The sequence below is a fragment of the Podarcis pityusensis genome (assembly GCF_964106645.2).
Source record: "Podarcis pityusensis genome assembly, chromosome: 3".
Lineage (NCBI taxonomy): Eukaryota > Metazoa > Chordata > Lepidosauria > Squamata > Lacertidae > Podarcis > Podarcis pityusensis.
The window spans coordinates 115,242,675-115,258,959 of NC_138026.1; the positions used below are offsets into that span (position 1 = coordinate 115,242,675).

Consider the following 16,285-nt stretch of genomic DNA (forward strand, 5'->3'; position numbering starts at 1 on the left):
AGATATAGCTAAATAATCCCTAGTGTAGTAAGATAAGACCTTCGGAGCAGGCATTTTTTTTTTTTAAATTGTTTTTTATGAACCGCTCTACTGTGGGTGGCTTCCAACATATATAAAAACATAATAAGACATTGAACATAAAAAACTTCCCTATTCAGGTCTGCCTTCAGATGCCTCCTGAAGGTTGGATGGTTACTTATCTCATAGCAACTCACAGCACACTTAACAAACTAGTGTTCTCAGTAGGGTTGCCATATTTCAAACAGTGAAAATCTGGACAGGAAATGTTTTTTGCTTTTTGCTTTTTGGGCAAAATCGCTTTGAAAAAAATAAAATGCTGCTTTTGAGCTATTTTTATGGGAAAAGTGGCAAGAAAAGGCACTGCCAGATTTTCCCGGACATTTTTTATTGATTTATGTCCGGACACTGCTGCCAACTGCAGTATTCCGGATACATCTGGGAAAATCTGGACGTATGGCAACCCCAGTTCCCAGGATGGGAATGTTGCAGAAGAAGTTAACCCTTCTTCATCATAGAGTTCAGAGCCAGTTTCTTTAGGAATCACCCACTGCCTCTTTCAACGTAGACCACCCTCTCACACAGCAAAGCATTAACCACACTCTGGACCCAACCAGCCAGCTCTCTCTCTGCTAGATTTGATATGCCAGGAGGGACAGGGGTCAAGGGGGCATTTGCCACCAACATCTTGTTGACATCAGCTGACTGTGTCAGATGAAACTGATCACATAAGACAACATGGGGTACTTCAGCAGGAGCTGTAACAAGTGCAGAGTCAAGATCATGCCAAAGTCAAGTGACTTTATCCTCAAAGTGTGTAGCCAGTTGGTCACAGTGGGTCTTCAAGGGCTGCAGAGGTCACTTCCCCATACTGGGAGTCGATAACCTCCAGGCCATCCAAAATAACTCCACTGATCACTACGAGAGGATGCAATGTGAGCTGCAAAATGAGCTTCTTTGTTTTTCCAGTGTTGGGTTGGCTTCAGAGCAAGATTTGCACTACTTGCACTCCAGTCTTCATCTGGCTTGTTTCATAGTCCAGAGTTTCATAGCTCTGAGGACAAAGGAGCTGCTTGGGCTCCAAAACACTGCAGAGGACATTCAGGAGTGATCATGTCAACCACCCGTTTTCATCTCACCATTCCATAGCGAGACCAAGGCTTCAATAGAATCACCACCTTTCTCTACTGGAAAATTCCCCAGACCATCCAGGAACATATCTGGTTCCCTAAGTCTCTGAGGGTGGGCCATCCAAACAGGCCCACCACCCTTACAGGGGGGAACTGCCCTTGTCAGTCTAAACTTAACCAGATTATGGTCTGACCATGACACTGCGTTCTTGGGGCAAATATCACAAGAAGACCATGACCTTCCTGGTGTGTTGGACCAATGACCACCTGAGAGAGACCCATCGTTGTTGTGGAGGCCATGAAGTCTTGAGCTGAGTGAGGTTGTTCTAGTCACAGAATTCGAGAGTAGCACAGTAAGAAACTCTTAACCAGCAGGTGATAGCAGAGAGACCACAGCAGCAACTGGGTAGTGCTGCAAGAGGAGGTTCCAGCAGATGGTAGCTATGCCAGGGGTCAGCAACCTAAAGCCCATGGGGGTTGCTTAACTGGCACATGGACCCCCCCACCTGCTCGGTTGGCTCCCGTTCGCCGCACTAAACCAGCGCGGAGCAGAGTGGGGACAGCCTTCCGCGATGCTGCTTGGCTTCCCATTGGCTGCAGGGAGTTCTGCGCTGGAAGGAGCGCTGGAAATAGCGTTTGCTATTTGTGTGTGTGTGTGCGTGCATGCCTACACACACACACTCCAGCCCACTGTGGCATCTGTGGGACCGTGAACCAGCCCACACCACAAAAACTTTGCCGACCCCTGGGCTATGCCATACCTTGTAAAGGTAAAGGTAAAGGGACCCCTGACCATTAGGTCCAGTCGTGACCGACTCTGGGGTTGCGGCGCTCATCTCGCTTTATTGGCCGAGGGAGCCGGCGTACAGCTTCTGGGTCTTGTGGCCAGCATGACTAAGCCGCTTCTGGCGAACAAGTGCAGCGAAAGGAAACGCTGTTTACCTTCTCGCCGGAGCGGTACCTATTTATCTACTTGCACTTTGACGTGCTTTCGAACTGCTAGGTTGCCAAGGAGCAGGGACCGAGCAACGGGAGCTCACCCCGTTGCGGGGATTCGAACCGCTGACCTTCTGATCGGCAAGTCTTAGGCTCTGTGGTTTAACCTACAGCGCCACCTGCGTCCCGCCATACCTTGTAGCCTACTGCTAAAACTGTTAAGAAATGGAACCCTGATTGCCATCCTCAGGCCTGGTCTGACTCTAGACTACAAGAAATCTAGCAAATAGGCCTCCTCTCAAAATGCCTGCAGGTGATCAGGAACTACATGCTTGAATACACTATTGCATACATTTTTAATAGTGGCTTTTTAAGAGAACACTGTATCCTTCAAGCTGCATCCTGATCGTTCATGGACTATTAGCAACGGCTTCCTCATGGGCTATTTACAGATTGCCATCTGTGGAGAGGGGCCTTATTTCAGGGTCAGAGAGCATCATTTGCCAGCTGAAGTTCCTGGGTTCAACTAGTGGTGCCACCAAGACTGGGCTTTGGGGCAGAAGTCCAAGACTCTACTCAGCAGCACAGTGACTAGGAGGGCCTCAGAAGCAGTTGGTTTTCTGCACTGGGAATTAAGTGAAGTAGTAGACATTGCAAGTTAAATAAGTGGGGCCCTGTAGGAGCATTAAGTTGAGGGCAGGATGCCTCTGATTGCCATTTCCTGGGACTCACAATTGGGGAAAATGTTGCTGCAGTCAGGTCAGGCTTGTGGGCACCTGCTTGGCTGCTATGAGTTGTTGGGTAAGATCAGTGGTGGACTTGGGGCTCTCAAATTTCAGCAGCACCCAGTGTGATAGTAAAATTTGGCACTCCCACCTCTTGTGCTCCATTCAACATCATTGTTGTGGCACTCCCCATGGCACCGGCACCCAGTGTGGCCAAACTGGTTACACTACTCTCAATCCACCTCTGGCAAGATGGGTCTTTGACTTGATCAAACTATGGGGTTATTCTCTAGGTCCTGAAAGACCTACATTGGCTCCTAGTACGTTTCCAAGCACAATTCAAAGTGTTGGTGCTGACCTTTAAACCCCTAAATGGCCTCGGCCCAGTAAACCTGAAGGAGCATCTCCACCCACATCGTTCTGCCAGGACACTGAGGTCCAGCGCCGAGGGCCTTCTGGCGGTTCCCTCATTGCAAGAAGCAAAGCTACAGGGAACCAGGCAGAGGACTTTCTTGGCAGTGGCGCCCACCCTGTGGAACACCCTCCCATCAAATGTCAAAGAAATAAACAACTATCTGACTTTTTGGAAGACATTTGAAAGCAGCCTTGTTTAGGGAAGTTTTTAAGATTTGATGAATTATTGTATATTAATCTTTTGTTGGAAGCTGCCCAGGGTGGCTGGGGAAATATTATTAATTTATTATTATTATTATTATTATTATTATTATTATTATTATTATTATTAGTATTATTAGTATTATTAGTATTATTAGTATTATTATTATTATGTTATACCCATGGTACCTTGGAAAACCTCTTTCACATTGGAAGAAAGCTTTGGAGAACCTCGAAGGCCAGTTTAAGCACAACACTACTGAATACCAACCGCTGGGAATCAGAAGCTGGGAGAGTGGAGAGTGGAGAGTGTTGCTGCTATACTCATATCTGGTTTGTGGGCTTCCCTCAGACATCTGTCTGGCCACTGTGATAACAGGATGCTTCGGTCTGATGCAGTCGTGGTCTTCTTATGTTCATGTGGTCTTAAATCTAGATTCTAAAAATGCCCAACTGCATCGCTGTGTGCAACTGTTGGTGTCTCCTGGTTTTGTTTAATGCATTGTGCACCCTCTGAAAGCTGTCCAGATGGGAATGTGACAGAAAAAGGCCCCTCCCCACCCCAACATTACAGACCTGCACTTCAAACTCCTCCTCTGTCCCTCGATGGACTGCTGTCATTCAATGGCCTATAAATAAGGAGCACTTTCTGTTCCCTCCTCAGAATCTCCAGCAAGTTGATTCAGCCATGAAGCTCTCTTGCCTGATCTATGGTTTCTTCTTCATCTTCTCCTTCTTCTCTCCCTTCCTAGTAAGGGCCACAGGTATGGTACAGGGGCATATTGCTTAGACTGTGACATGCACTGAAAGAGCTATGTGGACAGTTCAAGCCTGCTTTCACAGGGGTCCAGTTGACCCCCCTCGTATAGCAGCACCCAGCAATGTGTCCTCCTTCCTCCACATCCTGACTATATGTTTAATTAGGTTTTAAAATGCTAATTAAGCTTTAGTGTTGCCCCTGAATTTTTCTGGGGTGAGGATCCTGGTAGAGTTGGCACCATATCATTCCATATTGGATTAGGGCTGATCTAAAGTGCTGAATTATGGGACGCGGGTGGCGCTGTGGGTTAAACCACAGAGCCTAGGACTTGCCGATCAGAAGGTCGGCGGTTTGAATCCCCGCAATGGGGTGAGCTCCCGTTGCTTGGTCCCTGCTCCTGCCAACCTAGCAGTTCGAAAGCACGTCAAAGTGCAAGTAGATAAATAGGTACCGCTCTGGTGGGAAGCTAAACGGCGTTTCCGTGCGCTGCTCTGGTTTGCCAGAAGCGGCTTTGTCATGCTGGCCACATGACCCGGAAGCTGTACGCCGGCTCCCTCGGCCAATAAAGCGAGATGAGCGCTGCAACCCCAGAGTTGGTCACGACTGGACCTAATGGTCAGGGGTCCCTTTACCTTTACCTTTAAAGTGCTGAATTAGACACTGGATTCATTTTTCATGTGGGTGGGTAGGGGGAGGGCATGTACAGCCCTATTTTTTTTACTGCTATTTGCTTTTAATAGAGCTGGTATAAAATAGCTGAAGAAACTGAACTATGTTCCTGGTTCAGATCTTTCAGCCTTATACACCCCCTCCCCACCCACAATATGGAGCATCGTATGAGTGACTTAACTTTTATTGTTAGAGCCAGAGGCATCATGAGGAGCCGGGAGCAGAGCCGAACGTGGCAGCCATGTGGCTCAGTGGCTTCCCCCTCCTCTTAGCACTGCTGAGGCATCTAATCATAGCCTGCATTTTTATCAAGGCTTATAGTTTGATTAGGGTCTGTATTTTAAAATGAGCTTAAAGATTTTCAAATGTTTTATGCCAGGCAGAAGACCAGCTGCCTAAGTACTTTGGCAAGATGTTTATCCTCCTGGACAAGGGGGCCCCCTGATTTATAGCAGAAAACAATTCTCAAAGTCGTAAAAAGGGAATTACAGGCTGAGAGCAAGGTTACACTGACCCTACATAATTAAGAGTTGGTAAATAGTAAAATAAAACCATGTGCCTCCCATCATGTGCCTCCCATTAAACTTGAGCCATATCTTCCTAAGGTTAAAGGCCAAGAGCAAATGGAAAAGAAAGCAACTGGCTGGAGAAGGGGAGTGTAAACAGAAGAAGAGGCTTTTTTCCTATTTTATTTTGAGGCTGTAAACTATTCCTTCCTTTTACTTTGAGAAGGTTTATTCTTCTAAAAAGCTATCTATGATAATGTATGAAATATACTGGCTTAAATGTAATTATGCAAAGGATCTAGAAAGAAAGAAATGTTAAATTCTTATTTCATAGAGTCATATTGCTGTAGGAGACCAGAGGGGCAAACGAGCCCAGCCCCCTGCCAGACAGGAGACGCCATCGAGCACTCCTGACATATGGTTGTCAGGCCTTTGTTTAAAGACCTCCAAAAAGGAGATCTTTCATTGATGATGCATGAGAATGTGAACCCAAGATCTCTGACATCTGTTTAAGATAAAAATTTAAAACTATTAACCATCTGTTTTGGAGGGCAATAGGGCAAGGAGGGCAAGAGGTGAGCTTGTTAAGGTTCCTTGTTGAGACAAATGTAAGATATATGACTGCTTATTTGTCATTTATAGATAGAAGAATATATAGCTTTTTGTATCCCATAAAAGGCAATAGGAAATGGGTGTATCTTTTAGGATTGGTTATAGCAATCAGCCAATAGGAAATTCAACCAGGCTGATTGGACAGAGGCAGCCAAAGGAGGAGCAAGGGGGCTGGGCTGAGGGAATATAAGTGCTGGCCATAATGGCAGGAGACCAGGCCAGAGCTTGGTAACCATATACCACTGTGCCTCTCATTTATTTGTCTGACAAATAAATTATTATTTTAATTTCTCTATTGCTGCGTTGAATATTTCATTCCAGCTAAGCGTTAACCACAAGCAGGGTGCTACACTGCCACCAGCAGGAGTCTGCTTCGCCCCTGCTTCCCCTCTGCAGCAGCAGCAGGAGAAGAAGGAGCCAGCTGCTGGAGACGTGCCACATTCAGCTCCACGCTTTGGCTCCACACATTTGGGTCATGGGCGTGGTTGGCTGGGCTGGCCCCTACCCCCAAAATATAGGGGGCACCAAAGCTAAAATATTATACAAGAATGTGTATGAGAAATGTGTGCTAAAATGCGGATATATTCTCGTGAGATCTTCAAAATGGTGATATAGTCTCACGAGAGCTTAAAGAAAGCAAACCGATGGAGAGGTGTGGTGAACTAAATTTAAGGTAGGAAAAACAAGAAATTTTGGGTGCCTGTGGGTTGCTGGTATTTTGGAAGAGGGGTTCAAACACATAGTGAGAGATTTAGGTTTGCTCAATTAAACTGGATAATAAGTTATTTGTTGCCCTGGTTGAACAAATCCATGTTAAAAGTGGAAACTGACTCTCTGAGGTTAGGAAAGTGATGGGATAATGCATGGAAATGTGGGCTGGATAATAGATTAAGGTGAAATCATATAAAAAAACCTTTCAAGCAAGTCAGGATGAATGTTCATTGTGTTCCAACAAATGAATTGGAATGAAAATTCGGTTTTTTTAAAAAGATATAACCTAACCTCAGCATAAGCTTTGTGTAATTAATTCAGAATGAATGCTGAATGAATAGGACATCTGAACCAGCCCATATAGAAAACTGCAATCAAGAGATTTTCGTCAGAGGACATGGCTAAGGGATATGAGATTCAACAGCTTCCAGCTCACCATCCTTAGCTGCTCATCTAACCCAACTCTCTCTTTTTGAAATATATATCCAGAACCATTGTGTAATGGCAAATGCAAGGATAAGTGCGGTGAAGATGAAAAGCAATGGTCTGGAAGAGTGATATGCCAAAAACATGACAACATCTACTGCTGTGAAAAGTAAGATAAGTTTCCTTCAAGTGCTCATTTGTGATCAGCAAGATCAGTCTTGCATTAAATGGAATGCAGGGTCCAGACTGTCACGGCTAAAATGGCCGCTGTTTCTTTAATGCGAATAAAGCTGGGTCAGCATGAGTCAGCGGCTTGCAGCAAGTTGTATATATAAGTGAGAAATGTTAGTTTGTGCTGAGGCTGGTGTTTGGGTTGGTTGGTTGGTTGGTTGGTTAGTGCTGGTGTGTATAGTTATTCAGTCGTGTTTTGCACAAAGACTTTTAAGAATAAAACTCTGCAAGGATATTCTTGTGGACTCTTTTATGCAGACAAGGGTCCGAGGACCAGGCTGAGGAGACAAAGGGAGGTCAGAACCCTTTCCTTCTTTTTTTTTGCTTTTTACAAACACTGACACAGACTGGGAGTATGATGGGAACTGTGAAGAAGAATCTGAGAGAATGCCTGTGTAGGAGTGAGTTTGCTGAAGCAAACGGGTATGCCAATTTTTGTGTGAAAGGACAGTATAGTAGCATCTTTAGCAATGCTCAGAACATGTGGGAGTGAGGATCCAAAAAAGGTGAATGAGAAGGAATGGTGGTGCTCTATGATTTGAGTTGTTTGATTCCAGTAAAAGGCATATAACACCCTGCTTTCAGGATTTGCACTGGTGCAGATCTGCCACAGACCCAAGTTCAAGGTGTTATAATAATATAATAATAATTTATTATTTATATCCAGCCCATCTGGCTGTTGGTACTAAGATACAAGTCTACTGAAAACCACTGATTGAAGAGAGTGGAAACTTTCTAATTTCAGAGGCCCTGGTGAGAGGACAGAAAAGGATAAGGAGAGTTGCGGAGTAGGTGGTGAAATCAGCATGGCAGTTAACTGTTTAGAGAAGTGTGCCAAGCATCCAGGCATTTGCAATAAGGTCCCATGTGACACTAAGACCCAAAATATTGGGACATGTGGTACAGGGCTCTATTGCTGCAGTAGATTGTAAGATTTTTCTCTGTGCCAAGGATTCCCTGCCTGAGCTGCTTCAGGTCATGGTGGATGTTCTGCTGGAGACACCTAGCTTGGTTGTCCTAGGGGATTTTAACATCCATGCTGACATGACCTTATGAGGGGCCGCTCCAGACTTTGTGGAAAGCATGGCCTCCATGGGGCTGTCCCTGAATAAGTTTGGCCCAACTCATAGTGCTGACATGCCTTAGACCTGGTGTCTACCTCTATTGATGTAGGTAATCTGACAAAAAACAAAAGAAGTGCCACAGTCAGATCACTTCCTGGTGCAACTGGACTTCTCCACGACCCTTCCCCTCTGCAGGGAGGTGCAGCGGCGGAGCTATCTGTCCCGCCTCCTGGAGTGGGGCGGGGGTGGGGCTAGCCGGCCCGTGGGGTGGGGCTAGATGCCCACACGGCAAGCATCCCTAGCTGCTTGCCACCCACGCGGTGAGTTTCTGGAGGGGCGCCACTAGCCGCATGCAGCAGCAGCATCCCTAGCAGCCTACCGCCTGCGCAGTGAGCGTCTGGGGGTGCCGCGCATGTAGCGAGTGTGGGGGGTGGCGGCACGGTGATGTCACCCACCCTCACGGCTGACACCCGGTGTGCACCACACACACCCCACCCGCCTTCCTCCGCCAGTGGGAAGGTGTGGTACCAATTCGGATGGTCCGCCCCCTCCAGTTAATGGATCCAAATGGTTTCCAGAGAGTGGTAGGGGATGCTTTATCCCATGTTGATGGCCTTTCAGCTGATTCCCTGGTGGCCTGCTAGAATGCAGAGGTAACCAGGGCTATCGACTGTCTGGCTCCAAAGCACCCTCTTCAGTTGCATGAAGCCTGGACAGCCCCATGGTTTTCTCCAGAGCTGAGGGCGATGAAACAATCGCTGAGATGGCTAGAGAGCTGGTGGCGGAAAACTCATTTTGAATCGGACCGGACACGGGTTAGAGCTCAACGTTGAGCCTACCAAGTGGTGATAGTGGCGGCAAAGAGGTGAAGGTGACCCAGAAACTACAACTAATTCAGAATGCGGCAGCTAGACTGGTGACGGGGAGCTGCCGCCAGGACCACATAAAACTGGTCTTGAAAGACCTACAATGTCTCCCAGTATGTTTCTGAGCACAATTCAAAGTGTTGGTGCTGACCTTTAAAGCCCTAAATGGCCTCAGCTCAGTATACCTGAAGGAGCGTGCCCAGAGTGGCTGGGAAAACCCAGCCAGATGGGCGGGGTATAAATAATAAATTATTATTCTATTATCTTTAAGGCCGCAGTTCACAGTAATGCATGCATGCATGCATACATACATACATCATTTTATTTGGCTGCCACCTTTCCATAGTTGAAACCATGCTCAAAGTGGCTTACAACACGAAAACAAATCACACAATTACAAACTGAAAAGAATCAGTCATAAACAATAAATACATAAACAATAAATACACAATCCAATTGAGCAATTTTCACATAAATCATGAATCATCTAAAAACAAAGATACAAAAAGATTATATAAATAACAGCAAAACCCCCACTCTTCTACAACCCCCACTAAACAAGATCCCAGCCCAAGGGTCTGTAGCCTCAGCTTTTGTAGCTGGAGTCAGTCCAGGCCCCATCTTCCTAGGCCAGGTGAGAAAAGGCCTGCAGGCCAGGGAACAAGTCTTCCAGCACTCACAGATGTCTTTGGTGAATCCTCAACCTGTTTTAGAAGTATGGCTCTATTTGATGTGAGTGATAGCTATGGAAAAAAGGTCCCTCCCATCTTTCTCTGGGCAGAAAAAAAAATGCTGCAACTGACATTTGAATTGTAGGGGATTGCTTCTTCTCTAGCCTCTTTGGGTTGGCTCTGACTCCATCTGTTGTCAGTGGGACTTACTTCAGGATAATGTACAGTTATTGCAGCATGAGCCCAGATTATAAATTGTGATGGCAGTGACCCCTTCTGAACCAAAGAAAGGCATTTTGGTACCCAGGACTGATAAAGATTGGGACGTGGGTGGCGCTGTGGATTAAACCACAGAGCCTAGGACTTGCCGATCAGAAGGTCGGCAGTTCAGATCCCCGCGACAGGGTGAGCTGCCGTTGCTTGGTCCCTGCTCCTGCCAACCTAGCAGTTCGAAAGCGCGTCAAAGTGTTTTTGTGTGCTGCTCTGGTTCGCCAGAAGTGGCTTAGTCATGCTGGCCACATGACCTGGAAGCTGTACGCCGGCTCCCTCGGCCAATAAAGATAGATGAGCGCCGCAACCCCAGAGTCGGCCACGACTGGACATAATGGTCAGGGGTCCCTTTACCTTTTTACTGATAAAGATGAGGTGGGGAATCTCAATATGCTGTATAGGGTCAGGGTGGTGGTTCAGGCCAAGTAGAGTAAGTTCAAATCTCAGCTCGGCCATGATGTTTACTGGGTGACCCTGGGCCAAATTTATCTCACACGAGTCTAGTATTTTGTTATAAACTCTTCCAATGTGCTCTTTGGTTCTTGTTCTGATGTTCTGTTTCTTATGATTATAGATGACTGAAGAGCGTCAACCAATTGTGTGCTGTGTATCAGCCAATCCAGAGGTTCTGAGTCCATGATGTCATCCTCTCACAGCCACAGCCAACCATCTGAAATTATACAATAAAAATGGGCTTTTAGTCTCATACTTTGTTTGAAGTTCTGTTGAGTTATGAATGCCAGAGGAGGGTATGTCTTTCTGAGGTTGAATGGGAAAGAAGGCAATGATAACTTATTGAAGTTTCATCCCATCACTCACCATCCCAGGAATGCATCTTGTTATATATATGCTCCCCACAGCATTGGCCACCCGCAATCTCCTACATTATATTGCCACCTCAACGGAAGCATCCAGACTCTGTTCTAAGTGGATTGAACTACACAAACACACTTCATCTCGCCCCAAACTTATTCTCTTTTTTCCTCTGTTACCACTTGGTTTGGGCTGGAACAAAACCGTACATCTTTTCTCACACATCTTCCTCCCTTTTTTTGATTTTGGGATTCTTGTTAAAAAACCAACCAACCAGAGGAAGTACAAGCAGAGAGACAGAGAGAGCAAGAGCAAGAGAGAGAGAGAGAGAGAGAGAGAGCGAGAGAGAGAGCGCCAGTGTGGTGTAGTGGTTAAGAACGGTAGTCTTGCAATCTGGGGAACCGGGTTTGCGTCTCCGCTCCTCCACATGCAGCTGCCGGGTGACCTTGGGCTAGTCACACTTCTCTGAAGTCTCTCAGCCCCACTCACCTCACAGAGTGTTTGTTGTGGGGGAGGAAGGGAAAGGAGATTGTTAGCCGCTTTGAGACTCCTTAGGGTAGTGATAAAGCGGGATATCAAATCCAAACTCTTCTTCTCCTGCTGCTTTTTTTAAAAAAAATAATATTTATTACTTTTAAACCTTACAAAAAGAAAAAAGAGAAAAAAGAGAAAAGAAAAAAAAAGAAGAAAGAAGAAGAAAGAGCAAAAGAAAAAACAATACAGTACAATGTATAAACAATACACAACACAACATTAACACATTAAACAGAACGAAAGCAAAAACAGTTCAAAAAATCACACATCATACCATCTCAGTATCCTCTCTTTCATTCCCTTGTTTCATCGACCTCCTCTCACCTCCCTTTTTGTATTCCATTTCTATTAATTATTTCAGCAAATCCTTTCCATCTTTCTCTATTTTCTGTCATATAATTATCTTAACATATTTTAACCTTATTTTCCATTAATACTATAATACTTATTTATGCTTAAATCCTTAAAACATTTCTACTAAAGCCTATAATTTCCTTCCAACATTTTTCTAACACTCATTAATTTTACATTATTTCCATATATAGATTTTAAACTTTTTCCAATATTCTTCCACCGTCTCTTCTCCCTGGTCTCGGATTCTGCCAGTCCTTTCTGTCAATTCCATATAGTCCGTCAATCTGGTGATCTTCTGTCCGAGGCTCTTAACTCTTTTCCAAGTCCCTTCTGCAAGTCTTCTTCATATTTATACATGCAGTTTACTTTGTCTTCTCCTGATCTTGTTCTTATTTTCTTTCCTTTGATGCTGAAAAGTAGATCTTGGGGAAATTCCCACCTAGCAATGTTTTTATTCCTTCTCAACAAATCAACCAAATCTCCATAGTTAAAACTAAAATTCAAAGGATATTTCCAGTCGTATTTCAAAGTTCCTCCAAGTCTAGCGGTCCCCACAACTCCAGTCTCCTCCTGACCCAAGTCCAGGTCCCAAAGTTCAATAAATCCCTGCATGAAGGGATCTATCCAACTTTCCTTCTCCCGTCCAAGCAGGGCTCCAATCCTCAAAGTCTGGCTTTCTCTAAATTCAGTCATAAAAGGCATCAACTTATAGTATAGTCATCAAATTGCATCTGTAAGGCTGGGGCTCTCTCCCTCTCCACTTGTACTACTTTAGATTCCACAACAACAACTTTCTCCCCAGCCTTCTCTTCAATTTGCCATGTCAAAGTAGATCCCTGTATCGATTCCTGAGTAGTTTCTGTATTAATATTCACTTTTTGTCCCAAGTTAGTCACTTTTTGTTCCAAGTTATCAATTTTTATAATCATCACATCCGTCTTCCTATGGAGCTGTTCCATTGAATCATTAATCTTACATAGCGCAACCACTAAGGCTTCTTCTGTCAACATTCTTAACGGTCCAAGGTCAATCCCAAATTCTCACAGTCTTATCTTGCAGCTGGAAATTCCCCCAGCTCAGCTCATGTAACAGTTTCAAAGGCTTCCTCTAGAGGGAAACAATTTCTATTGTATCAATCCTTTTAAGCACAGTTCAAGCAATAAGGTTAGTTTCAGTTTTCAAATACTTTCACTCCTTTTTAAACGCAGAAGGAGACAATGGAAACAATGTATTTCTCTTCTTTAACTTACTGTCAAGAAACAATCTATTCACAGTCAATGAGCATATCCAAAACTTCAGTCTTACTAGCAGCCTGTTTCCAGGTTCAGAGCGGTGGTAGTTTGACTTTTTTCACTCTCACCTGCAGGCTTACACAGTCTAAAGATTCCCCCCTCTCCTCCTGCTTCCAAGGGGGGTTTGATGATTTTAGCCGATGGAAGTTTAATCCTTTATAAAAAGCTTTCCAAGACTTAAGCTTGCAGCCTTTTTGCTTCAGTCTATTTACAAAAGGGGAAGGCGGACTTCCTGTTTTGAAACCTCCCCGTTTCGATGCCAAATTAAGATGTTTGAAAATCCAATTTTCCGTTCTACTCACGGGTAGTTGTTTAAAGTCCAATTGTTCACAGGAAAAAGTCAGCGCTCTCCGGCAACAGCAATGCGGCTTCACTCCGTGAAAGAAGCAGTCGATTCGAAGCACCGCGCCACTCACCCCACGTCGCTCCGGATCCCCGAAACCGGGTTTCCCCGCGAGTAGGGGAGGCGCAAATGGTGCCAGCCGAATCCCACATCCACAGGCTTCTCCCGCCTGTGGTTTTTAGTGGGTCTCCGCCTTTGCCGTGGCGGCCAGACCCTGATTTCCACAGAGCGGATTCCTCCCGATCAGAGGAAATCCGCCATTGCCGGAGGCGCTAACCCGGAAGTCCTCTTCTTCTCCTGCTGCTTAGTTATGCTGCCCCCTCCAAAAGATTGGCCAGCATGCACCCAAGGAAAGTGCAAAGATAACACACATCTCCATTATAGGCCTGTTGTGTCTGAATGAAGAGGCACCTGCACCCCGCCCCACCAGATGCTGAACCCATTGGTCTTCTTCAGCTGGCTCCTGCAGCAAAGAGAGGCAACAGCCATGAAGCACCTTCAGCCCAAGTTCTCCTATCTCCTCCCTCCATTTCCACTTTCACTTGTCTCCACTGCCTTCTCCAAACCCCTCTGTGGTTCCTCCTTCACTGGTATCCTCTTTGTTCACCACATCCTCCTCCTCTTCCTCTCCTTCCTGCTGGCTATCATGCTCGCTGTTGACCCCCTCTTTCTTTGCAAACTCTGTTAATTGCTTACTTTCTCTCCATCATCATCATCTCCAAGTCCGCACTCCTCCTTGCTGATTGTACCATGCCTGCCTTCTCCCACAACAGCAGCTGTCCCTCAGTACCAATCAGCATGAAAGGGTAGAAGAGTCTCCTCACTGGCTAATTCCCTGCCTCCACTCTGATTGGCTTCAAGCAGCACAAGAGGACAAGGAAGCATGTCAACCAAGAGAGAAGACTCTTCTCAGCGGCCAACACAATCATCTTTCATGCTGATTTGTTCACCAGGCCATGTCTTCTCAACAAGACTGGCTCTGCTCTGCACCCTCCTCAAGTGCTTTTGCCTGGCAAGAATATGTCGTTGAACTGTGATAATATCTCTTGCTTGCAAATGTGCCTGCTGGGCTAAAAAAGTCCCCCCACTTCAGTTACATGTATTGCAGTTATCAATATTGCGCATATGGAAGCCACTGGATAAATAAAAACCCGCTCTTCTTTTAAATAAAAAAATTCTAGCCCAAAAATATGGTTCAAAAGCTTTGCTTATGGAACTTAACTCCAAAACAGCTTAAAGCAATAAAAGTTGCATGCAGTTCGTTGCACAATTTCTTATACTTATCCCAACATATTTGTCTTAGATTACAAATATCTTGCATCCTGAACTGAAAATAAAATCCCCGCCTCTTCCCCAAACAACCTCCAACAGCCTGAGGCTGTTTACTGGAGAACAGAGATAAACACATCCATTCTCTTAAATAACTTGGAGCAAAGAGCTTACAGACCCAAGATGGATGCCTGCAGATTAGCAAATGCAGAGATTTAGGGACGCCATTCTGGATTTCTGTAGGGTTTATTCCTTAGCTCTTTTCTTCTCCTGAAGATATCCCAAAAGGCAGCGAAGGTTTAGGATCAGAGTTTTCCTTCTCCTAGATGCACTACCTTCCCAGATTAATGAGCCCCATGTGTCATCATCATCATCATCATCATCATCATCATCATCATCATCAAACCAGGAAGGCAGTGTGTTGGCTGCAGGTGAGCTGCCCTCTAGCCTCTGGGTCTAATTTGTCCCACCAGACCTACCATTTTGGCCAAGCCATGCCCATGTGTCCTACACTTGATGACATGCATGATGTTTTAAGCTCCCAATTGTTGCTTTGACTGACAAAGGCATGCTGGTAGGTATTTTGTCAAATGCAAGAGTTATTTTGAAGTCGGGGGCAATCACAGCAAAAATGAAACAGTCTTCAAGCAAACTAACAGAGCATGCACAAGATACAGTGGTACCTCTGGTTGCAAACGGGATCTGTTCCGAAGGCCTGTTCACAACATGAAAAGCCCACAACCTGAAGCACCGTATCTGTGCAGGTGCATGGCACGATTTGGCGCTTCTGTGCACGTGCGAGCGGCAAAATCTGGAAGTAACCCTTTTCAGTACTTCTGGGTCGCTGCAGGATACAACCTGAAAAAACGTAACATGAAGCAAACGTAACATGAGGTATGACTGTACAGTAAAACACTTCCCCATTCAGTCCTTGGGAGCTCCAAGGTTCAGTAAAGGGGAGACGCCAGTTGGCCAGTATTCAGCCCCATCGCAGCCAGGGCCTCTGATGAATCTCCAGGGGTCAGACCCCATCTGAGAGACTTACTGTACACATTGTCTGGCCATTGAGATGGGATGATGAGAACAAGCAGCACCATCATCTCCAGTGTGTTCTTTTCCCTGTGGATGCCATGATATCCTTCAGCAATGATCCATAAATAAAGGGAAACTTTTGTTCTCTTTTGATGATATCTTTGAGCCTCATGGAGAGGGGAGCAGAACTAGTGCTCAACCACTGAAGTCTTCTCCGATTCCACTATCTCCATCATTTCTGAATCAAGCTTCCATTTGAAGACATAGGTTTCCTTAGGTCGTTGATGGGACTTCAACAGATCAACTGGGAGCTTTAAACTTTACTTTGATTGAGAAAGACATGCTCCCAACCACTCACCAGCTGGCTGGTATTCTGTCAAATGCAAGAGTCATTTTGGAGTTAGAGGGACCACAGCACAAGTAGAGGAAAGTTCAGAA

The 16,285-nt window shown here is 45.4% G+C and overlaps 1 long non-coding RNA gene across 1 annotated transcript; it reads left to right on the plus strand.

Moving 5' to 3' along the window:
* Positions 1-6,326: 6,326 nt before the first annotated feature.
* LOC308474708 lies at positions 6,327-10,918 on the plus strand. The gene is made up of 2 exons (XR_013984877.1): positions 6,327-7,277; positions 10,785-10,918. It is a non-coding gene; the product is annotated as an uncharacterized lncRNA (long non-coding RNA).
* The last annotated feature ends 5,367 nt before the right edge of the window (positions 10,919-16,285 follow it).